Below are 24,301 nucleotides of genomic sequence, written 5' to 3' on the forward strand. Positions count from 1 at the left end.
AGCTTCTCAAGATGATTAACCCTGTAGCGCTTTGGGGGAGAGCTTTTTTTTTTTTTTATTGTGGTAAGATACACCAACATAAAATGTACCATTTTCACCGTGTTAAAGTATACGACCCAGTGGCATTTCAGTACATCCACAAAGGTGTGCAACCATCACACATCTAGTTCCAGAATATTTTCATCATCCCAAAAGGAAACCCCATACCCATTAAGCAAAGTCTATTCCCTTCTCCCCGCCTAGCCCCCTGGAAACCACTAATCTGCTCTATGTATCTATAGATTTGCCTATTATGGACTCTTGGCATGGAGGGAATCCTGCCACATGTGACCCGTGTCTGGCCTCTTTCACATCAGGTCTTCAAGATTCATCCATATGGGAGCACATATTAGGACTTCTTAATATGGCTGAATACCATTTCATTTTATGGAAATGCCACGTTGGGTCATATAGTACTTTACAGTTTGCAAATTTCTTCCAGGTGCGCTCTTCTACTCCTGGAAAATTTCAGTGTTTTTGTTTTTTTTTTTTTTAAATAGGTGAGCAGACTGGGTCTCAGCGAGGTTATGTGGCTTGTTCCCAGACACAGAGCTCCTGAGTAGCTGAACCAAGACTGAAAATTGTAAGGCCTCTGACCAAATCCCATGTGATTTTTTGGTTAGAAAACCCAGTACTTGGGGTGCCTGGGTGGCTCAGTCGGTTAAGCATCCGACTTCGGCTCAGGTCATGATCTTGAGGTTCATGGCATCGGGCCGTGTGCTGACAGCTCAGAGCCTGGAGCCTGCTTCGGATTTTGTGTCTCCCTCTCTCTCTGCTCCTCCCCCGTTCCCTCTCTCTCTCAATCTCTCAATATAAGAGAGTAAACATTTTAAAAATGTTTTTAAAAAAAGGAAACACAGTACTCTGGGTCCCATTTAGGATCAGCTGTGAATGTGCCACTGCCCAGATTCTGTAGAAGCATCCCTGATTCAGATCACTAAATGCTCACTGAGCACCTACTGTGCGTCAGATGCTGCTCGTCCCTAGAGGGAGGGAAGACAGAAGCCAAAAGGAGTTTAGAGTTGAATGCGCTGGGTACGACACACATGCAAAGGCTTGCTTAGATTGAATGTGCGGTGGACTGGCTTTCGATGGTGGGCAGAGAGAACAAGGTATGCGCTCACTGCTGCTGTCCTCCAAGCCAAGAACTAGTTGAGTCACGTCCACTCTCTCAGCCCTGGGGGGCACTTGTCCTGGCCTGCCGGGGAGCTAGCTTGGTTGCCAGAGGCGGGGATGGCTGGCGAGTAGAATGTGACTTCCCTTCCTGGGGCAGGTGTTGTCCTACAGCCCTCCAGCCTCTCCCCTTGCCCAGCCCATTCTTCCCACAGCCACCAGAGTGAGCCTCCGACAACACCACCCGAACACTGTCCCTCCCCTGCTTAACCCTGCTCCTCCCCACTACGCGACTCCATCCCTTTCTAGATCAGTTCCCAAGTAGTGCGGCAGATCTGGATCGTTGCTACCGGGCCACTGTAGATATTACCAGCTTTTTCACTGGCCCTTTCCCACCCTGTATCCTGGGCTTGGCCCCACAAGAGCATGTCTTCATTCTCCATCCTGCCGTGGACTTTCTTGCACCCATCCCCCGCCCCTGCTGGGAATACCTTTTCATTCCCCTCCACTCCTTGGACAACTCCTTCACACTCATCCATTGAGACTCAGCTGAGATATCACTTGGTCTGGAAAACCTTTCTGGATTTCCCCAAGCAGAACTGACGGCTCCCACTCTGGGACCTCCAAAGCACCGTCTGCACAAAATAACTACTCCGCCTGCCCCTGCGTTGGCATGACCACGCAGTAGTCATGTTTTCTCTGAGGGGTCCTCCACCCCCAGCCTCCGAGAGCTCTTTCAGGCTTTATTTTTATTTGAATGCCTGTTGCCTGCCAGAGTACAGGTTCACCTGCTGGGGCAGTTTCCCACTGGAATAAAAGACCTAGAATTATATCTGAAATCTCCTGATTTGTAAACGTTTGTGACTACTTAAGAACTCCTAAGAGCTTACCAGCCAAACTCGGCCCGGCCTTCAGCAGACATTTTCACCAAGTGACGGTTCTCTCTCACCCCGTGCCTCTCCTGTTCAAGCACCCAAGCAAGTAACATCTTCTGACCAACGGTTGGCTCTGTGGGGGGCTCTAGAAACTTGGAAGACCAGAGGCATCTGGAGAGCTGACGATCTGCTTGGGGGAGGTGGGGTCCATATCTGCATGGAGAAAGACACCGGTGAGGATGCCATAAGGCAACACCTGTCCCCTGGGACAGTCGTCCCAATTTGCTCTTTGTTTCATGGCCACCGGTCTCCTCTTGGTCCCTTTGGAGATTTACAGAAGTGCCAGTAACTGAAGGGTCAGTCAGCTGGCAGGAGCCGGCATGTGTAGTCTGCTCCTGTCTCCCAATTTCCTACTCCCTTTCAGTACTCTTCCGGTAACGCCTGAAGTTCGCCTCACTTTTCCTTGTCCCTCGGCGAGCTCATCTGTGTTTCCAACCTTAACCACCAGCAGCAGATGCCTGGCCGCCGTACTTTCCTGTTTGCACCGATGTTGCCCCACTGGCCCCCCTTTCCCTTCCGTAATCACCTGGACTGTTTGGGTCTTGCTTTCGACACTGTGGCCATCAACTGTTCCTTGTCCACGTTCCATTTCCTCTTGTCTAAACCGTAGAGCCAGTCTCCTAACAGGCCTTCTGGCCTCCAAACTCTTCCTCTCCATCCAGCCACCCGGGGACTGTCACGGAGTCAGTCTTCGGGTAGCATCATTTACAAGCTTCCCACTCCTTGCTTGAAAATTCTTCCGTGGGAAGGCAATCTCACAATAATAACTGATATTTGTTCAGTACTGCAGAGTTTAGGAATTGCTTCCACATGTACTATCTGTGAAGTATGTATTATTTTCCATAATTTATGGGTGAGGAAGCTGGTTCAGAGTCTTAGATTGAGGCCCTCTGAGTCCAAGTTCAATTACAGTCACTTCTCACTATGCTCCAAGCCCAAAACATCCCCGGGAAAACTTCGAACACCGTGCAAGGCTAATAGGGAAGAGACTGGAGAAGGTAGGACTTCCTTTGGACCGTGAAGGACAGGGAGGAATTGCCAGGCACGGAGGGCTGGGGGGCTGTGAGACCAGTGGAGGCCAGTGAAGACACTATTTTGACTGAGTCCAGGCTCATCTGGGGGACTGTCATGAAATCAGGTACCGGATAATGGGGACAACGTACAAGCAGAGAGTGAAAAGACAAGTGGTGCCTTAGAATGATCTGGTGGGGAGAGGGACCAGGAGGCATTGGGATGGACTGAAAGAGGCAAGTGAGGCCATGGCCGTCTCCTCAACAAAGTAGTGAGGGCCCAGCATTTCTTCATCCAGGGATTCTGTATGAAGAGTAGAAAACAAATACATAAATGACAGAAAGGGAGGGACACCTGGGTGGCTCAGTCGGGTAAGGGTCCGGCTCTGGATTTCGGCTCAGGTCATGATCTCATGATCCAGCCCCTCTTTGGGCTCTGTGCAGACAGCACCCGGACCTGCTTGGGAATCTCTCTCTCCCTCTCTCTCTGCCCCTCCCCTGCTCACACGCTTACGCTGTCTCTCTCTCAAAAATAAATAAATGAACATTTTTTTTTAATGATTTTAAAAAAGAAAGGGAAAGGCTAAGCTGTGGGGCCAGGCAGACTGAGAGTTGAGTCCTGGCTCTCCCACTAACTGTGTGTCCTTAGATAAGTAACTTACCCTCCCAGAGCTGCATTTCTTTTTGTTTGTTTGTTTGTTTTGTTTGTTTGTTTTTGGTTTTGGTTTTTTTCAGGTGTCACACCTGCCCCTAGAGATTTACAAGAGAAAACCTACGAAAAGCAGTCCTCTTGGCCCAGAGCACATAGAATTCCTTTTTGTACCCTCAGCCCAAGTCATAGAGTAGAAAATACATATACGTGGAAGTAATCAGAAAGCACTCAGCACACTGCCTCGTACAAAGGACTCATTTGCTATCCATTCACTCATTCCTTCATTCAACAAGCATTTATTGGGATCAACACTTTGTAAGGCTTTGGGAACATAGTTCTGTATAAAACAATACCCCTTCTCTCATGGGGCTAAAAGTTGGAACTCGATATAGTAAATATTAGCTAAGACTCTTGTTATGGTCATTATACATTCCATGTACTTCATAATTTGCTCAAACTCTGCCAGCATTGAAATGCTATTTAATATGATAGAATATTGGTCTAGTAATTTTGTTTTTTTATGTTCATTCATTTATTTATTTAAGGAGAGGGTTGGGGAGAGCAGTGCAGAGAGAAAGAGAGGGAGAGAGAGAATCTCAAGCAGGCTCCATGCTGTCAGCACAGAGCCCGATGCAGGGCTCAAACCCATGAACTGGGAGATCATGACCTGAGCCAAAACCAAGAGTCCAATGCCCAACCGACTGAGCCACTCAGGTGCCCCTGGTCTAATAATTTTGTATTGAAACACATGAATTATATCTGTATTGGTCTCTGATTAGCACTGAATTATGCAAGTTGTAGAACACAGAGGCATCGGAGTTATTTTTACCCAATATGGTTCTCTCACTATAGGAAAGGTGTTTCATATGCCCACTTTCCCAATAAGATAACTGAGGCTCAAAGAGTAACAACAGACATTCTTATGTAATAATCACACGTCACTGGTTTTGGTGTTTTCTTGTACTTTACTACTGGGGCAAAGGTTTCACGATGTATGAAGATGTATCCCACATCTCATGCTCATCAGAGAACAAAGACCAATATCTATATGGAAAGCTGGTTAGGCTTCTCTATACCTACGCTTTCATTTATAGTATGATAAAATAAGGGCATTCCTTTTTTTTTTTTTTCAAGCATTTGTAATTACTGGAAAAAAAAGAACCCACTTTTCAGTGGATGCATTTTCGTGTGATGGCAAAACAGTTGCCCTAGAAATTCATTCCCCCAGCTTGTGGCCTATGATTTGACCTACAGCTTTAAATGTAAAACACGCATTTCAAGATAATCTGGAGAGAGTTCCTTCTCTAATTTTCCCACCGGACAGAAATGGCGCATTCATGGAAAGAAAATTATTTCTTCACATCCTTTTTTTAAAATTTTTGTTTATATTCATTTATTTTTGAGAGACAGAGTGAGACAAAGTGAGAGTGGGGGAGGGGCCGGGAGAGAGGGAGACACAGGATCCGAAGCAGGCTCCAGGCTCTGAGCTGTCAGCACAGGGTCCGACGAGGGGCTCGAACCCACAGATGGGGAGATCGTGACCTGAGCCGAAGTCAGACGCTCAACCAACTGAGCCACCCAGGCGCCCCTCTTCATATCCTTTTGATTCAATAAAAACACTGATACTTTGTGTTTGGCAATTAGATTGCGAAGGTACTTCTGAAACGATCATTTTCCAAAGTTGTCCGTCTCTTCCACCACTCGCCCAGCCTCTGAGAACGCTGCACAGGCAAAAAGACAGGGCGGAGGCAGGCAGCCCAGCATTGTCTAAGCAGAGGCTACTAGACTGTGAGATCTGGAAGGGACCTTGGCATTTGTCTAGTCAATCCACCTCAAACTTGACCTTTCCTTTTGCGTTTGAAATTTCAAGCCTGTGAAAGACTGTCAGAGGCAACGCATAGGTTCTGACTAGGACGGTGGCAGTGGTAATGGTGTTTTCCCACCTCGCAGCTTCTATTCAGGGTTTCAGAGGGAACAACGGTTCCTGGGTTTCAGGCACACCGTGGCTCAAGATTGCAAAGGACACCTAGTGACATGTTTGGAAAAATAGATAAGCTCTCTGGTGGCAGCCTCCGCCTCTCTCCCAGGGCTCCGAGGATCTGAAGGGAGCCCTCCCCAACTCCGGCCCTGAACATCATGAAACCTTGGACTCCCGGCACTGTGAGGATCAGGAAACCGAGCTACAAAGCCAAGGCCCAGTGAGAAAGCCACATAATGTCTTAAACGACATAAGAAAGTCCTTCGGGGGGGCGCCTCAGTGGCTTAGTCGGTTAAGCGTCCGACTTCGGCTCAGGTCATGATCTATCTCATAGTTTGTGAGTTCAAGCCCCGCATCGGGCTCTGTGCTGACAGCTCAGAGCCTGGAGCCTGCTTCGGATTCTGGGTCTCCCTCTCTCTGCACCCCTCCCCCGCTCACACACACTCTCTCTCTCTCTAAAAAAATAAACAAACAGTTAAAAAAATTAAAAAAAGAAAGAAAGTCCTTCGTACGGTGCCAATTTAGCCCTACAGGTGGTGAGACTTGCACTTTAAACCTGAAAAGCCAGATTGAATTCCTTTTCTGTTTTCCCCTCCTCCTCCTCCTCTTCTCTTCTTTTTCTTCTTCTTTTTCCATAGCACCATCATCCCTGCCTTTATGTGAAGAGACAATGTGCATTTTTAAGAAGACCCAGCAGGGAGTAGGCATTTTTATTCCAAAGAGATACCACAGATAAAAAGAGTTGAAGAGAGTCAGGGTCAGACATCGTTTGACATTTGTCATTTTCTAACCACTGATGGGTGATGTCTACAGAGCTGTTGCTGTAACAACAACGAATTCAAATGAGCAAGGAAACTATAAACCTGCAGACATTCCGAGCATCTAGCTGAATCCAGGCTGTGCACACAGCACAGGGGGATGGCCTTTCCCATGTCCCTCCCTGCTCATGTAGACAAGCTTCTCTTACCCAGACTGACTGTGGATAATTCTAACCGACGTTTTCTTCATTCTCAGAGTACCCAGTGCCCTATTCCAGCATGCAGGAGGCTTGGGGGGAAGAGAGAGGATGCATAAAATTGGGCAGAACCCAGGAAGGGGCTTATGCCTTCTCACTTGCCACCACCTCCAAGAGAACCCTGCCTTTCTTCCCTTGACTTCTCAGGGTCAAGAGAAGGAGGTGGCTACAAAAAAAGATGTATCAAGAAAAACTGGTAGGGGTGCCTGGCTGGATCAGTTGGTAGAGCATGAGACTCTCGATCTTGGGGTCGTTTTGAGTTCAAGCCCCATGTTGGGCGAAGAGCTTACATTTTAGAAAAGTAAAAAAAAGAAAGAAAGAAAGAAAGAAAGAACGAAAGAAAGAAAAACTTGTTTTCCTAAGTCAATTTTCTGATTTTAAATAATTGAATGTGATTTTTTTTTTAAGTTTATTTTTGAGAGAGAGAGAGGGAGAGAGGGAGAGAGGATCCCAAGCAAACTCTGCACCACACCATCAGCACAGAGCCCAGTGCAGGGACAGAGGATCCGAAGCTGGCTCTGTGCTGACAGCAGAGAGCCCAATGAGGGGCTTTGAACTCACGAACCGTGAGATCATGACCTGAGCCAAAGTCAGACGCTTAACAGACTGAGCCACCCAGGTGCCCCAGCATATTAATTTTCATCACGGATTGTGGCTGGGTGTTGTAAGAGAAGGTTCTTTCCTGTTGCCCTCCATGGGGCAGTGGTTGAGTAGTCGGTCTTTGGCAGAGCTTGGAGAATGGCATGGTGAGAAGTCATTGGGTCGTGAATCAGAGGCCTCCAACTGAGTCCTAACTTTGCCACTATTCTCGACTCCAATTTTCTCATCTCTGCCCTAGACAAGATCCTGGTCCTCAGGAAACTTACCATTTTAAAAAAAAAATTTTTTTTTTATTAAGTAAACTCTACCTGCCAATGCGGGGTTTGAACTCACGACCCCGAGATCAAGAGTCACATGCTCTACTGCCTGAGCCACCCAGGTGCCCTGAAACTTACAATTTTGGTGGGCAGACGAGACATGTCCCCCAAGAGACAACCGATGACCCACAACGGCAGGTGTGAAATACCAATAATTAGTCTCACAGGTGTTTGGAGAAAGTATTTCTTTGAGTCTATTTTCTCTGTTCAACACGAGGAAGCCTTTTCAACGACAACGTTCCAATTTCTTGCTGCAACAGCTGCTGCCGCCGCCAGTAATTTCTAAGTCTTGGGTTCTGCGAGGCTGGGCTACTAGCCATAGGGACCGAGGGTGGCAGTGAAAACAACGATATTATAAAGGTGGAAGCGCTGAACAGTCAGCAGTGCCCAATTCTCGCTGCACAGAGCTAGTCCTTCACTAGGAAATGAGGAGCAGCTGGCCGCGGGCCCCCCAACCCGGGGAGGGGCTGCTTCCCTAAGCGGAAGAAAAAGCGGCCAGAACTCCAACCCACCCCGGATCCAGGAAGGACCCCAGCTCTCCCACCTGCATTGAAGCCCCCGCCACGCCTTCTGGGAAGAAACACAGCTACAAAGAGCCCCACAGCCTCTCCATTCATTGCCACATCGCTTTGTTGAATTCCATTTTAAATGTGACTTGACAATTGGACAAAATCATGTTTCAAAGAATGCACTGGACAGCATGCAGCAGGGACCCATTAAAATACTGCTTTGGTATATACAAAAATATACTCATTTTCACAGATTTAAATACTTCTCAGCTCTCTCCAAAGGACTGCATGACAGATGGTTTCAAAGCGAGTCACATTTACAAACAGCAGACAAAAATATTATTTAGCAGATTCTCTAAGAGTTCTTCTGAGCTTTCCAGAACCAATCTTTTCCCATGGGCTCTTTTATGTCTAATTTGTGGAGGCCAAAAGAAAAGTCTACTTCCTAGCAACCTCTGTGCATTTCTTTTTTCAAAAAAGGAATCGATTCTTTTTTTTAAGGTTTATTTATTTATTTTTGAGAGAGAGAGAGACAGAGGCGGAGAATCTCAAGCAGGCTCCACACTGTCAGCACAGACCTCGAAGCATGGCTCGAACTCATGAACCATGAGATCGTGACTCCAGCCGAAATCAAGAGTCGGACGCTCAACCGACAGAGCCACCTGGGCGCCCCGGCTTGTAAAGTTTTGGAAGAGGTCACACATCAAGCACACCAGGGGACGAGCCACAGACCTGCTCCTGTAATGCAGAAGCATCCACGGTCAGCAGGCACCGAGACGGACATTAACTCACAAGGCAGGCAGCGCGTGTTAGCGGCAGATAGCCAGCGGTCCTCACCATCAGAGGAGGGGTGAGGTCCCTGGGCCTTCTGGGGTTGGGTCCAGGCAAGGGGAGATATCCACATAAAGACCTCCAAGGGCTACGAGGGCATGTGAGATAAACAGGATGCCTTGAACAGAGGTCAAGGGGATGAGGAGCATTTGGAGATGGGCAGAGGGAGGAGAGTGGGGGACAGTCAGCTTGGGGAAGAGTGGAAGCAGAGGGGGGAAGGGCAAGTGAGCCAAGCCTAGGGGGCGGGTCATGTATTGACAGGGAATGGAGAAAGCCTGAGCAAAGCAACAATATATCTGGCCTGGGTTCTGCCTAATAGCACAATTGTGGGTTGTCTGAGTGAAGCCATCCTGCAAGAAGTTAGTGCATTTTCATCTTTTACAGTGAAATTTTCCTGTTTATTCCTCCCACTCATGTTCTAGAATTTTATTTATAACACTTTTTGGCCTGCTCTTTAAAGTGTGTGTGCGTGCCTCTGTGTGTGAGAGACTGACTGAGAAGCTAAAGTACTCTTATTGGGCTTTGAGCTTCTGGAAAGCAGGCCTCACGTACATTCCAAGTATTATAATTATGATCTATTATGCATAAGGAGAAGCAGTATAGACGGTGTCCCTCTGTTCTGGCTGCATCATCTTGTGTAGCTGCCTCCTGGGCTAATAGCCATCCAGCCTCGGCTTCCCATTTGGTCCCAGCAAGGCGGCCTGCCTGTGGCCCTGGGCCACGGGGCCTCTGGCAGTCTGACTCACTGTGCTAGCAGGGGCTTCAGAGAGTCACCGGGGCCAGTCCCCCGCCGTCAGGCAGGTCCGGGACCAGACCACCCAGACAGGTGGCTGAAGATGTCAAGAGAAAGGCCGCCAGCCCAGCTGGGCACCTGGCACACAGCTGAGCCCGCCCGGCAGGCGGGAAGGGCTTCCCCAGGTCTGACGGGGAGGAGTGGGCCTCCTTGCCCTGGTTGGTGGCCCGGCGGTGGCGGCAGCAGGCTGCGGAGGGACCGGAGAGAGCAGGCCCGGCCCACGCGAAGGCCAACGCGAGCCCGGGCATCTTTCCTGGCCCAGGGCCGCCTTGTCAGCCCCAGCTTGAAGCTGGACAGCCACTTGCCCTTTTACTGGGAAGGGGCTCGGACAAGGGAAATCGTCCCTCTGCAGTCCGGGGCCCGGGGAGGCTCTTCCTCTGGCCCCCGGGGAGATAAAGACCAGCTCAGCACTCTGCCCAAAGTTAGATGGACACAACCGGCCTTTGTCTTCTATTGGCCCAAGGTGTGGCTTAACTCATTCATTGCTAGAGGGCAATACGATGAAGCGGCAAGAATCCTAGATTTTGGAATTGGGTAAACTTGTGTTTGAATCTTTTCTCTGCCCCTTGGCTCCTATGTGATCTTCAGTTTCCTCATCCGGAAAATGGGAATAAAAATAGCGTCTTCCTCAGGGGGTGGTTTTGCAGATTCAAAGTATCTGGAACACAAAATACAGATGACAGATATTAGCTCCCTTCAATTTTGGGGGGGATTTATTTACTTTTTTAAAGTCAACTCTACCCTCAATGTGGAGCTCGAACTCACAACCCCAGGGTGATCAAGAGTCGCATATTCTACCGACTGAGACAGCCAGGTGCCCCCAGCTCCCTTCCTTCTTTACCTTGATGTGCTATACTGACTTGAAAAAATGCATTTCAAAAAATATGAAGGATTGATCTCAATTTCTGTTGATCTAAATACTGCTTTCAATAAATGTACCACTGCCTAGAATTTTAGCCAGTATTTTGCTATAGGGAAATGTGCCTGTGAAGCCATGATTTATATTAGGGTCTCATCTGTATATTCAGAACTTCTTGTTCCTATGGTGTTTTTGTTTTTTGTTTTTTTTTGTTTTTTGTTTTCTTCAGATTTGTTTTTCACTATTCCTGCAGAACTCCAAGCTGGATCCAGGCCTCTGGGTACGTTTTCATCACTGCCAAGTGGAGTGGAAGAATGCCTTCTTGTTTTTGCAGATTGAGGTTTCTGAACAAATAAAAGACCGATAGTACTGTCTTCATTTAACTTAATAATAATCCTTTCCAGGGTAGCCTGGGTGGCTCAGTCGGTTGGGCGGCTGACTTCAGCTCAGGTCATGATCTCCCAGTTTGTGGTTTGAGTCCTGCATTGGGCTCTGTGCTGACAGCTCAGAGCCTGGAGCCTACTTCAGATTCTGGTCTCCCTCTCTCTGTGACCCTCCCTGGCTCACACTGTCTCTTTCTCTCTCAAAAATAAACATTAAAAAAAAATTTCTAAATAATCCTTTCCATTGTATTAAATGAAATAACCTATGTAAAGTGTCCAGCATAGACTAGGTATTCAGTAATTAGCAGCTGCTATTATTATTATTACTTATTACTATTATTATTATAAAGCAGGAAGTGACAGGGGAAGACACTCAAGAGGAAAGCTTTATCATTCCTATCCTGGCCCGGAATGCTGAGTTCCCAATGGATATACATTACATCAAAGGCCCATTCAGCCATCTCAGCAAGATATTGAAATACCCCCATCGTAAGTCAATGAAGTCCCCATAGTTGTCAACTTGATCCTTGAGCCTGAGACCAGAGAGAAAGAAGAGGCTGGCCAGCCTAAAGTTCTTTTTAAATGCTCCAAACAAAAGGTTAATAAGGAAGTGGAGAGGCCCTTCCTGGAGGGACACAAAGGCAGGGCCCTCCCCTCAAGGAGCTTAGACTCTCCCCTTGGCTCACTTCTCTCCCTATTATACCCACTTGTATGTTGTTTTGTAAGTGTCCTTAAATCTTTTCTCAAGAGAGTCACTGGGAGATCACTAATTAGGCCTGTAAACCCATTGGGGACAAGGGCCCCTGGCTTTTATTTCTTTTGTTTCCTGTCCCTCTCACAGAGACTAGAACGGTACTCCACACGGGGCATAGCCTCAATAGAAGTTGCTGACTGTCTGACCTTGGGGACTTGGTCAACAGGCCAGTTAGAAGCCTCAGCTTAAGTTGTGTCAAGTGGCATTCACCGGTGACTGTGACTGGCTGGCTGGTTGGCTGGCTGGCTCAGACGGAGGAAAATGCACCACAAAGTGCAAACATGCCAAGGGCAGTTCGGTCGAGAAAGCCAGGCTGTGAGCAGATGGGGGTGGGGGAGGTGGCAAAGGGGGTGGCTCCGTCATCTCCCGCAGTAGATTGGATATAATTACCTCTACAACGTGTGCCCAGATCACCTTCTGTGGAATTGAGTCTTTGACAGCAGACTGCCTGTTGAAAGTCTCAGAAGCCACAGGGAGCAGGAAGCAGGAGAGGGCGGGATATGTGTGTGGATACTTTAAAAGCCTGACCTTTTGAGATATGTTTAATACTGTAAACATCTGAGGTCTTTGGAGTGCCACTATCACCACCACAGCAAAGGCACTGGCTCTACGGGGCTTTGTGTGACATTTGCTTCATTGACCATATTAGCCAAAGCGCAACATTCTGATTGATAATGGAAATTCAGGGCAGCCTTTTTTTGTCTTGGGGTACAGGAAAGCCCACCAGGAGTCAGGAAGGATTCCTAGTGGAAGCACTGAGCTATCACTTAGTGACTTAGGGACTGTCCTGTCTTCTCTTCGGAGCCGGAGGACAATGTTCTGGAGGCCTGTCGGAGGAAGACAACAGATTTAATCCCTGTGGTTCCTGAAGGAGGGACAGGAACCAAGGGTAGATGTTACAAGGAAGCAGATTTCCACTCTATATAAGGAAGAGCTTTCTAACCCGCTAGAACTGTTAAAATCTAAATGGGTTGCCTGCGAAGGTAATGAGTTCTTCATGTGGGTGAGTGTTGAAGTTTCTGATTTCGTCTTCCTGACCACATATCCTGCTTCTTTGCTCAAATTTGCAAAACCGAAGCCCTAACCACCCATGATTCAAAGTGACTAAATATGAGACCCTGGCATCCTAACCTCAGTGGCTGTTGGGTCCACTGCCAACAGCCCTGGCCGATGAGATGGGGATTCCTTCCCCTGGAAATTGAAGTTGGGTCTCTCTCTGGGAGGAGGCGTGGCTCAGCCCCAGCACTTCCTGGGGTGAGTTAGGATGTTCCTGCTTTGACCCTGGGGGAGTTGGGCACTCCAGGTGTTGGGCCTTCCTTCCGCTGTTGGACTTTCCGGGTACCAGGCAGGCCCTCCGGGGCTGGGCCAGCTGGGCCAGGCACAGCCCTAGCATCCCACCTGTTTGGCCCCTCTCGGAGGCAAGTCCATTCTTCTGTCCCCAGGAAGAGCTGCCACCAAGCAAGCTTGGCAAGTAAATACAAGACATTTACAAACTCCAAACCATTTTTCACTAGCTTGCCAGTCCCCTAAAGGTACTCTGAGAGAAAAGGACATGAAATTAGCATTCTTGACCTTTGACCCTACACAAATCATCATTCCCTGAAAGGGTGGCTATTCACACAGCAGAATTCGGTCACTCGGGCCAGATAGACTCAACCTGGAGACGTGTGTTTTGTGAGGCAGATTTAGGGCTACGTCCTGAGTCACGTCTCAGTTTTAAGTGTATTCAGCCCTTAAATGAATACTCACTTTAAAGAGAGCATTAGAGACTTTTGAGTGGTACTTTCAGTAATAATACTTCACTCTTGGGAGGGGGGTGGGTATCCATCTGCAATTTACAGAGAATTTTCAAGAACCTGGACTTACCAGATTAAAGGAGCAAAGGCCCAGCACACCACTGAAACATATGTGCCCCATGAATGTGAAGATCTCAACCGAAAACTCACCAAGGCCCCTTGATTATTTACATCCTCTCTTGCTGGCTCGGGACCAGCACTCCCATGAATGGGTACAAAGACCCTGTGGGTCCCCTCCCAGCCACCACCAACCTCCCCTTTGGCCCTTGAGGTCACCAAGAGCTTCCTCTCCATGAGATCGTCTGAGAGTAGTGGGGTGAAGCTGGCCAACCTGAGCCAAAGGCAACGGAGCCCTTTGCCAGAGAGCTGGGAGGGTCCGCAACCGCCCCTACTCTGCCCCGGATATTCAAGGGCATTTGTTGGGATGAGGCCCGCGTGTTGGATGTAAGTGATGAATCACTGAATTCTGCCCCCGAAACCAATATGGCGCTGGATGTTAACTAACTAAAATTTAACTTAAAAAAGAAGTGGGACAAGCGTCTCAGAGCATACCTGGAGACAGAGTCAAAGATGAGAATCTGGGAAGAATCTAATGAGGAAATTCTTGCCAACATGGGTGGCAGACAGGGTGTTTGAGCGTGAGGCACTCCCATTTGTGGAGGGCCTGTTAGGTGTTACTTGTTTCTAGGTGCTTTCTTCTGTTATCTTTAATCGACCCAACAACTCCCTGAGATTGATGTTACTCTCCCCTATTATATGGGACAAGGATGAAACAGGCCAGGCCTGAGAGGTACAGGCATCTGCCCAAGGTCACGCGGCAGGTTTCCGGATACTCCCGTGCATCTAACTTGAGTGCATCTAACTCGAGTGCTCATGTTCTCTGGGCTTGGCTGCAGCAGCCAGCTGCCCCAACACTACCTGACAGGGAGGAAGGAGGAGGCAGATGACAAGGAGATGCTTCTCCCCGCTGAGTTTCTGCAGTTTCCAAACACAACACTGGGCCAGGGAGGGTCTGGAGCTGCTCTGCTCCTCTGGTGCCTGTCGGCCTCTTCCTGTGTTGACGCCCCCCCAGGTACCCCAGGAGCACACGGTCTGCAGTGGGCATGGCTCCCCCTCCCCTCCCCCACCTCGGACAAGCTGGAGCTCTTATCCTAGAATTCAACCCTCCCCGGAAGCAGGAATCTATGTGCTAATGTGTTAATCCTCCTATTCAAAAGGTCGCTACTTCCCTACTGTGGGGACCAGCAGCAGTCTATAACCCGCCCCATACAGTATTTCTGTCCCGGGGCGAGGCTTGTTCCAGCCTAATTATAGCACAAAGCGGAGTTTAGACCCACTCATGCAGTTGTCTAAATTTACCGGGAGCCAATAGGGCTAGGGGGTTTGGAAGGTGGCAGTAGGGTCCCGACCGCTAAGTTACTGGAGGCCGTGAGATGGCCAAGGCTCTTAGGGAAACTAAGAAGACACAGAAGAGTATAGTGCATCTGTGGCCTAGCCAGAAAGATCCCCTTAAGGGGCAGGAGGGTATGGGCAAATTACCCTACCCCCTAGCTGGGACCGGGACTGGCCTGGCCTCCTGGAGGAATGTGGTCCTCCCTCTGGTGTGACATGGGAGCCTTTAAAAAGGTTGCCTCCATTGTGGGAACCTTTCTTTCCTGTGTGGGAAAGAACTGGGCTCATGTTTCAACCAGACCATTCTGAGAAGGCCTAGAAAGAAGGGAATGGTGGGAACAGGCAACCAGGCCTTTCCTAGTGATGGCGGGCACTGAGGAGAGGCAATGGCGACCTCCCTCACTATCTGGCTGGGGCTTCAGAGCAGGCATAGTTACGGGCCCTTGCTCCTACTTTGCCGAACAGATGAAACAGAGGAGAGTCTTCAGGAGAGGAAAAGTGTATGGCATTCTGCCCCTCTCCTGCTTCTCCTCAGCTGCTGTCCTCTGGCAGTGGGGACCGGAGGAGGAGGAGGCAGCCCTGGTCACTGGACCTAGAAAGCTGCCGAAAGAACCAGTGATTGAGGGGAAGGAGCACTGGACTGGGAGTCAAGAGGCAGGGATCCCATCTCCTTCATTCCCTGGCCCTCTACTAGGGAACTCTGCAGCTCCAGTATTCCAGAATTTACCTCCCGAGGAGAGTTTTTAGAAGTTAAAAAAACAGGACAGGACATGAAACTAGAACCCACAGAGGACTCTTCCCCCAAGTAAGGCAAACCTGGGATGCCATGGTGGTTGCAGCCACCAAGGTGAGCAGCCCCACCCCCACCGAAGCACTCATGTTAGGTCGCAGATAACCGGCCCCTGGGCCCACTGAAGAACACGAGCCTGTGGTGAGTACCTTCTGACTAGCAAAAGGGCCCAGGGCACCTGGCTGGCTCAGTGGGTAGAGCGTTGGACTCTTGATCTTGAGGTCATGGGTTTGAGCCTGGGGTAGTGGGTTCAAGCCCCACGTTGAGTGTAGAGATTACTAAAAAGATGGGGGCAGGGGCAGATCCTAACGAGCAAGGTGGGCAGAGTGGGGAAAAATGCACCAAAATGCATCAGTGGTTGTGACCCTTGAGATTGAGGATAATGAAGCTCTCCCCTTTTCCTTATTTTCCAACTTTTCAGGAAGGCAGCTGTATTAATTTTTCTAAAACTTGCTTTGCTAAAAGAAAGCTTGTCAGAGGCCATGATCTACGCGGCAAGGTGATTGGAGCCTTGACTGGGCTGACCATTTACTTTGGAATTGTACTGTCCAATAGGCTGACCACTAGCCACATTCAGCTATTTAAATGTCAATTAATTTAAATTAAGAGCAATTTAAAATTCAGCTCCTTCATTGCACTAGCCACATTTCAAGTGCTTAGCAGCCATATGTGTTACTGGCTACCATATTGGACAGCACAAATATAGAATATTTCCAGCATCTCAGAAAGTTCTGCATAGTGCTGTTTTGGAACATCCATGGAAATGGGTTTGAAAGTCAAGGTAATATCAAATGTCTGCTAATGACGCACTGGCCTTACTATAGAGACCAAACATTAAAAAAAAATTTATTTATTTTTAAGAGACTGAGAGACAGAGTGTGAGTGGGGGAAAAAGCAGAGAGAGAGAGAGAGACAGAGAGAGAGAGAGAGAGAGAGAGAATCCGAAGCAGGCCCCAGGCTCTGAGCTGTCAGCACAGAGCCCGATGCGGGGCTCGAACTCACAGACCATGAGATCATGACCTGAGCCGAAGTGGGACGCTCAACCGACTGAGCCACCGAGGTGCCCCGAGACCAAACATCTTTAAAGCATCTACTTAAGGGGCGCCTGGCTGGCTCAGTTGGTGGAGTATGCGACTTGATCTCAGCATTGTGAGTCTGAGCCCCACGTTGGGTATAGAGATTACTTAAAAATAAAATCTTAAAAAAAATAAAGCACCTACTTGGAACCCTTTGCTTATGGTAATGGATTGTTCCACTTTATTTTCTTGTATTTATTCAAAGAGGTGAACTCAACCTCTTTGGGCAATACTTTGTTAGTTGCTACTGTTATTGCACGATTAAAAGTAATAGAACTATAATTCCTGAAAGCATGCTCTTACTGCTTTTAAGGTAGTAGCTGCCCTTGGCACATCCTTCTGGATCCCAGCTCTCATCCTCCTTCTGGATCCCAGCTTTGGTCCTCCTTCTAGAAGACAATCAGTCCATTTGAGAGGCTGCTATTTTGTGGGATGGGTGAGATCTCCTGAGAGATCTTGTAATGCCTGATAGGATTCCAAAGCTAATTGTTGCCCCCATATCTTACTCACAGAAAACTAGGCCTTATCATGGGTGTGGGAGTGGGGGGCAGAGGGGAGGTAGAGTGGAGGGGTGGGATGTGGGGAGAAGCCCAGGTAACAGTGGCCTTTAACTATTATCCTAATGTTTCTAGAAAATGAAAAAAATCCTCCTACAGAGTTCGGGAGCCCCCCCATATCCTAGTCTTTCCCTCTGACTCCTCCCCCAACTAAGAAAAAACACCCTTACTGGATGGGCTCCTGCTGTGGTCTCACCCATAAAAACCCCTCGTGGTAGCTTAACTATCATTACCTGGGCAAGGCTATTCTGGCGAAGTGCTGTGCCGGGCACCAGGGACTCTGAAATGAGCAAAACCCAGTCCTTGACCTCATGGAGATCACGCTTGAGCAGGGGACACAGACATCTAAGCAGTGTATCTCAACCCAGGGTGCTAGGTGCTACCTACAGACACGTACAGGGTGCTGTGGGAGCAGAGGAAAGGGGATGTTGCACTCTGCGTGCAGACACAAGAGAAGGATGAGTATAAATTCTCTAGGCCAGAAGGGATGAGAGGTGGGTTTTCAAGGAGAAAGCATGGAGCCATGGAACATCTGGCCTTGGGAGGCGGGGAGCAAAGACTGAAAAACCTAAGGCTCCGGCACAGGGAGAAGGTGGGTAGGAGCAGGGGGATGCCTGGGCGATGGGGTTGGCATGGCAGGCCACGGAGGACCCTATGTGGAGTCTGGACTTGACCTTGATGACAATGGGAAAGTCCTAGAAGGCATATTGGCAAGAATGGACTAGAGGGGATTAAGTCTGGACAGAAAAAGTCAGTGGAGTGTGTCAAGCCCTGCTTCTACTCCCAAGACACTGGAATCATTCACTCAAGGTCACTCAGCTTCCATCTCAGTTCTATCTGTCTCTACACTACATTCCATTGTCTCTGAGGACATACCACAGGTAACAGCCTAGGAATTAGCCAACAGACTAATTTCCATTGATTTAACTGGTTTATACAAAATGACACACGGTGCAAGGCACAGAAATATAAAGAAGAATAAGGTATGGCCACTGCCTTCAACTCCCCTGCTTTTTAAATAACCTAGATATGTATCAGAGGGGTTGACTGTAATTTAAACAGCAGTGAATGTAACAGTACTCTAAGACATCCAAACATGTTTAGAATTATAACGACTTCTATCTTTTTTTTGCTTTTTTTTTTTTTTTAAATTTTTTTTTCAACGTTTATTTATTTTTGGGACAGAGAGAGACAGAGCATGAACGGGGGAGGGGCAGAGAGAGAGGGAGACACAGAATCGGAAACAGGCTCCAGGCTCCGAGCCATCAGCCCAGAGCCTGACGCGGGGCTCGAACTCACGGACCGCGAGATCGTGACCTGGCTGAAGTCGGACGCTTAACCGACTGCGCCACCCAGGCGCCCCAATATAACGACTTCTAATAATAGCTTTGGTAATACAAACACCTTTAGCAGGAAATGATATGAGTTTAGGTAGAAATTTGTTCCACTGGGACTAAACTGTGGTATTTAGATCTTCTGACTGGCCCAGAGAAGTGAGCACATGACCAGAAATCCAAGTTAGCCAGTCCCTTCTATGGCCTTGGGCACATCTCATCTCTGCACATGAGCTTGTTCTTCTGAAATTGAGGACGGATCTAACAGCACTTCTCTATCGGCAAGGCTATGCTAGAAAGTTTACTGTCAAGTCCCATTAACTATTTTCCTATACACTCATATATGTAGAACATTTCCCATTTATGCTCCTTTTTTTAAAAAAATTTTTTTAATGTTTATTTATTTTCGAGAGAGACAGAGACAGAATGCAAGTGGGTTAGGGGCAGAGAGAGAGGCAGACACAGAATCCGAAGCAGGCTCCGGGCTCTGAGCCATCAGCACAGAGCCCGATGCGGGGCTCACACCCATGAGCTGTGAGATCAATACCTGAGCCCAAGTCGGAGGCTCAACCAACTGAGCCACCCAGGCGCCCCATAGGCTCCTTTTTTCTTAAAAAAAAAAAAAAAAAATCCGCCTTACTCTATTTCTCAGGAGGATTTGGTTCTCTCTCCCCCTATGATTTCCATAACATTTCAAAACTCCTCAAATGAAAATATGCGAGTCATGACTTGTGGGTAGCAAGTTAGGACGTGTGGGACAGTTAGGGGGAGGGCAAACTCTGAGATTTGCCAGCAATTGTTTTCTCTCTCGATGCGAACGAACGAAAAGATCATGTTATTTATACAGCATAAGGTTCCAGATTTTCAGGAATGAAATCTGAGCCCCGCATGTCAACATATTGGTCTGGTCTGTCTTGGAATCTACAGTAGATGGATTTCTTTGTGCTGGGAAACATTAGGAAGGTCAATATTCTTTTCTGATTTTTTTTCTTTTAAGAAAAGAGTTCATTCTCACACTCTAAAGTGGTGGTATTAGATAGCATCCAGATAATACACTCAATGGTCGCGCCGACTTCAGTTTCAAACATAAAGCCCCAGGGCAAACAGCTTTTATGTATTCAGTTACATGTTCTTTACTTTACAGATAATGTTTTTCCACAAAGACTCCCAGCCTGGGAGGAAATACAGAAGTGAACAATCCAATGAAATAATAATAATAGTGATGTTAATAACGAGGAATCCCAAATTGCAAAGAACCCAGAGAGAGATCAAACCCGGCTTCCCAGTCAACCATGAATCGCCCCGGAAAAGGGAGCCTGAGAGAAGCAGGTGGGGCAGAGGCCTCCCCGCAAAGGCGGACGGATGGCCCTGGGGGTAGTGGAAAGAGAGCTGGGCCAGGGATCATGGGAAGGGACCAGACTTCAAGTCCCGGCCTCTTCCTGAGGAGCTAGCTCTGCAACAAGGTATAATCACTTACCCTCCAAGGCCTTCAGTTTTCTCATCTTCAAAAGAAAGGGGTTGGCCTGGACCTGGAGGAAAGGGCTCTGGAGCCCGACAGCTGGAGGCCTGCCCCCTGGCTCTACCACTGGCCTGTGTGGAGCCCTGGACGGTTGGTCTGTCTCCGAGCCTCAGTTCCCTCCCCTGTAAAATCAAGGACCATAGTACTTCCCTGACTGAGCTACGCTGGGAATTAAAGGGATAGGGTGTTTGAAGTATCTGGCACATACATAGTAGGCAGCGCTCTGGAAACTCGAGTTCCCTCCCGGCTTCCTCTGGAAGGCCCTCTCAGCGCTAAAACACTCTGGCCCCGATCCGGTTCCTTTGTCTCCAAAATCCAGTCCACGGTTTACCAAGAGCCCCAGTTCCCAGTCGCTACGGGGGCACGCACACCTGAATTGCTTCTTTCAGTTTTCCGAATTGCCACTGAAACTTGCTTCTCGCGAAGTATTTGCCCCGTTTCAGCATCTCTTAAAGCGCTTAGCCACACTGTCTGCTTCCTCGACTCGGCTTCAACTTCTCTTCCCCCAGGCGGTGGCGGAGCGCAGCTGAGGGCGACTGGGACAGCCCGGGGACAGAGCTCGGCCACCCATTTCCGCCCCTCCAGGTGTTTCGTTGCAGGCCCAAGATTCAGCAAGTGTTTCCCACGAAGGAAGGGCCCCGACCCGGCCCATCTTACGGGCCGCTGGCCTTGGGATTCGCAGATCCCAAAATAGGGTCCCTTGGGGGGTTGGTCTGTTGGTGGTTTGACTGACGTGGCCTGGGTAGAGGGCTGCTGCGTGGTGGTCCTTCTTTGGGAAGGGAACTCCTTGTTCGGAATTCCTTAATTCCAGCGAGGCTTCAGATACATATTTATAAAAGTAACATATATAATTTACATATATTTATAACAGTAATATAACCACATTAGAGAACCTTTGAAAAGCAGAGCAAAAGAAAAGCCCCTCCCCCTTTATAATTACAACTCCCAAACGCAGATATTTTGCTGTGCGTTAGTTTAGTCATGTTCTTTGAGTCCTTTCCCAAAGCTTTCATTTAGTTAGTTCTATATTTATTTACACACACACACACACACACACACACATACACACACACACACTTTTCGTACCTCGCTTTTCGCGCTGCGAACTTTTCTAGGTAGATCCTTCATAGTCATTATTTTAGTAGCTGCAGACTCCACGAATGTATTTTACAACTTTCTTGTTGTTGGCCCTTTGGGTGGATCCAATGCTCTTGTGTTGTAACACTGCCTGGACTATATATTAGCATAATGCCTTGTCGCCCAAATGTCTTACCATTTCCTTCAAGTCATCTCCTAGAAATGAAAATATAAGGTTAATGAGTATGAACACGTTCATGGTTCCGTCAGTCTTGCCCAGATGCTGTTCCAAGCGGTTGAACCAACATACACCCTCACCTCTGTAAAATGGTGGTTGTTTGTTTCTCCCAGGGCAACTGTGCTGTGATTTACCGTGAGAGGCGCACCTTTATCTCCCTTGAGTTTGATTACTTGTTTTTAAAGCAAACCTTTTGAAGCGAGTGGGATTTGAATGAAGAAAGATGGCTTAGTGAGTAGAACCTGGGAAGTTGTCCCGGTCGTGATGTTCCGAGGTTTGGACAACAAACCGAAGAGAAACAGCATTTATCCGGATGGTGAAAGCTGAGGTCAGGCCTGGGTGGAGAAAGACCAATGGTGAGAGAACAGTGGCCCGCATCCCCAAATTGTTTTAGGAGTGGGGGCTGAGGGCTGCCAGAATCCCAGCCTGAATCGGAATAGGTTGTCCCTGAAGGCTGCTGAGTAAGACCTGGCAAGGATTCTGACTCCTAACTGCTCAGCTATCTGAAGACCCAGTGTCCCAGAGCCTCCTGCTCAGTTTCAAGTACCTCCTCTTTCTCTGCCGATGAAAGTAGAAACTATGTGGGCTTAGCGGGTTTGTGGTATACAAAGCCAGAGTTAAGTTTTCTTTTTTTTTCTTTTTAGAAATTGTATTATTTTCTTCTTCTTCTTCTTCTTCTTCTTCTTCTTCTTCTTCTTCTTCTTCTGAGTAGGCTCTACACCCATCGTGGGGCTTGAACTCATGATCCTGAGATCAAGAGTCACACGCTCTATTGGCTGGGCCAGGCAGGTGCCCCCTGAGTTAAATTTTCAAAGGCATTTGTCTCCTAGTCCCTTATTTCAACTCCTCGTTATTTCACTAAAAAACGTCGCTGGTTTGGAACATGGATTATGTTTGGTCACCAATACCGATGTGTTGTTATTCCACCACTTTTCTATTCGGCACAGTCTTCGAAAATGTCGTTAGGTAGCACACATCGTCTGGAGAGAGAGACAGAATCCCAATCAGACTCCAGGCTCCATCCGAGCTGTCAGCACAGAGCCCGACACGGGGCTTGAACCTGTGAATCCGAGCCCTGTGAATCCTGAGATCATGACCTGAGTCGAAGTTGGAGGCTTAACCGACTGAGCCACCCAGGCGCCCCGGAGATTTTATTTTTTTAAGGCTTCTCTACCCAACATGAGGCACAAACCCACAACCCTGAGATCGAGAGTCGCATGCTCCACTGACCAAGCCAGCCGGGCGCCCCATCTCTCTCCTTCTCTTAGATTTATATAATATAAATAAATGTATATGGAGAGAGAGTTTATATAACATAAATAGAGAGAGAGAGAGAGAGAGAAAGAGAGAGAAGCAATGGAAGGAAATATTCCAAAACATTCGCATCAACATAGTATGTTGCCAGATGGTGGTCTTATAGCAAATTTTAGATTTTTTTTTTTTTTTTTTTTTGAGGAACAAGAGCCAACTCTTTAATTTGTTTTTTCTTGCATTTGCAGCACTCCTTGATGACATCCTTGGTCTGAGACTCTGCCACAGTCCTTAACTACTAGGCAGCCGCAGCCAACCGCTTTGCGGGGTTCTCCTTCTGTGTCCGTCTACCTCCTCCCTACCCTAGTTTCTTGTCGTCAAGCTCGATTAGGTGGATTTGGTGTTGGGCACAAAGGGCATCCACCACCTTGACATACACAGGCTCGTCACAGTTGGACGCAAGCATACAAAGGTGGGTTGGCGATTGTCGAAGGCTCTGGCGGCTTCCCGGGTTCCCGGTGCTTGGCCACGGTGGGTGAGGGCGGTCTTCAGCGGCTCTTGTAAAGCAGTATTACTGTCCAGTACACCTCCAGCAGCGACACCTTCCTCCGCCAAGGCAAAGCGGTGGGGCTGAATCTTGGATGCACCCCTGCCTCCGAGCTGCGGCTAGATTTTTATCGTGCAGTACTGTGTTCTCCAAACATTCCCGTAACAAGGATGATTTTGCTTTGATATTTGGAAAGACAGTTAAGAAAGCAGCAAGTCGTGTTTCTTCTGATTTTCAGCACGTTTGAAAAATGTAGTTTATTAAGGACCATCTAAGGGATCCATCACCTAGCGGATTTTTATTTAGCATTTAAAACGTGCCGGCCTAGAGCTAGACACTGGAGACAGGGAGAATCATAGGGGAAGGGAGAACTGCTTCACTGAGTACCTGTTATTCACCAGGTATATTTTTAAAGCAATCTCTGCTCGAATTTACGACCCGATAACGAGTCACATGCTCTACTGAGCCGTGTGACTGAGCCAGCCAGGTACCCCTACTAGGTACATTTCTGATATTTACTCATTTCATCTTCCCCCCCATCCTGGGAGGCAGATTTTCGCAACTATTAGTGATACAGATGAGGATTCCGAGGCTACCGAATACCGTGTGCCAATGGCTAAGGCCATGCAGGAAGCTGGTGGAAATTCCAGGCCTGGAAGGCAGGTCCACCTATTCCAAAGCTTGTGCTTGTTAATTATAGACTATTTTTCTCCCATAATATACACTCATGCAATATGATCCCTGGCCTTTCAAACCTCGCAGTCTAGTTGAGAAGATAAATACAAATACCAATACTAGCAGTCCCCTGGTTAGGGACACTCTTGAGTGTTTTGGGGAGGCTGGACTGGGCTGGGCGGCGATGATCTTGCCTTCTATTCACCCCAGCCTTGCCTCGGACGGGTTTTTGTTTTGACCCTGGCAGGAACCGCCATTGCT

At 48.1% G+C, this 24,301-nt stretch overlaps 1 pseudogene; it reads right to left on the reverse strand.

Moving 5' to 3' along the window:
- Positions 1-5,417: 5,417 nt before the first annotated feature.
- LOC125157069 (40S ribosomal protein S12-like) lies at positions 5,418-23,991 on the reverse strand (annotated as a pseudogene).
- Positions 23,992-24,301: the final 310 nt, after the last annotated feature.

The sequence above is a fragment of the Prionailurus viverrinus genome, chromosome X (assembly GCF_022837055.1).
Source record: "Prionailurus viverrinus isolate Anna chromosome X, UM_Priviv_1.0, whole genome shotgun sequence".
NCBI classification, from domain to species: domain Eukaryota; kingdom Metazoa; phylum Chordata; class Mammalia; order Carnivora; family Felidae; genus Prionailurus; species Prionailurus viverrinus.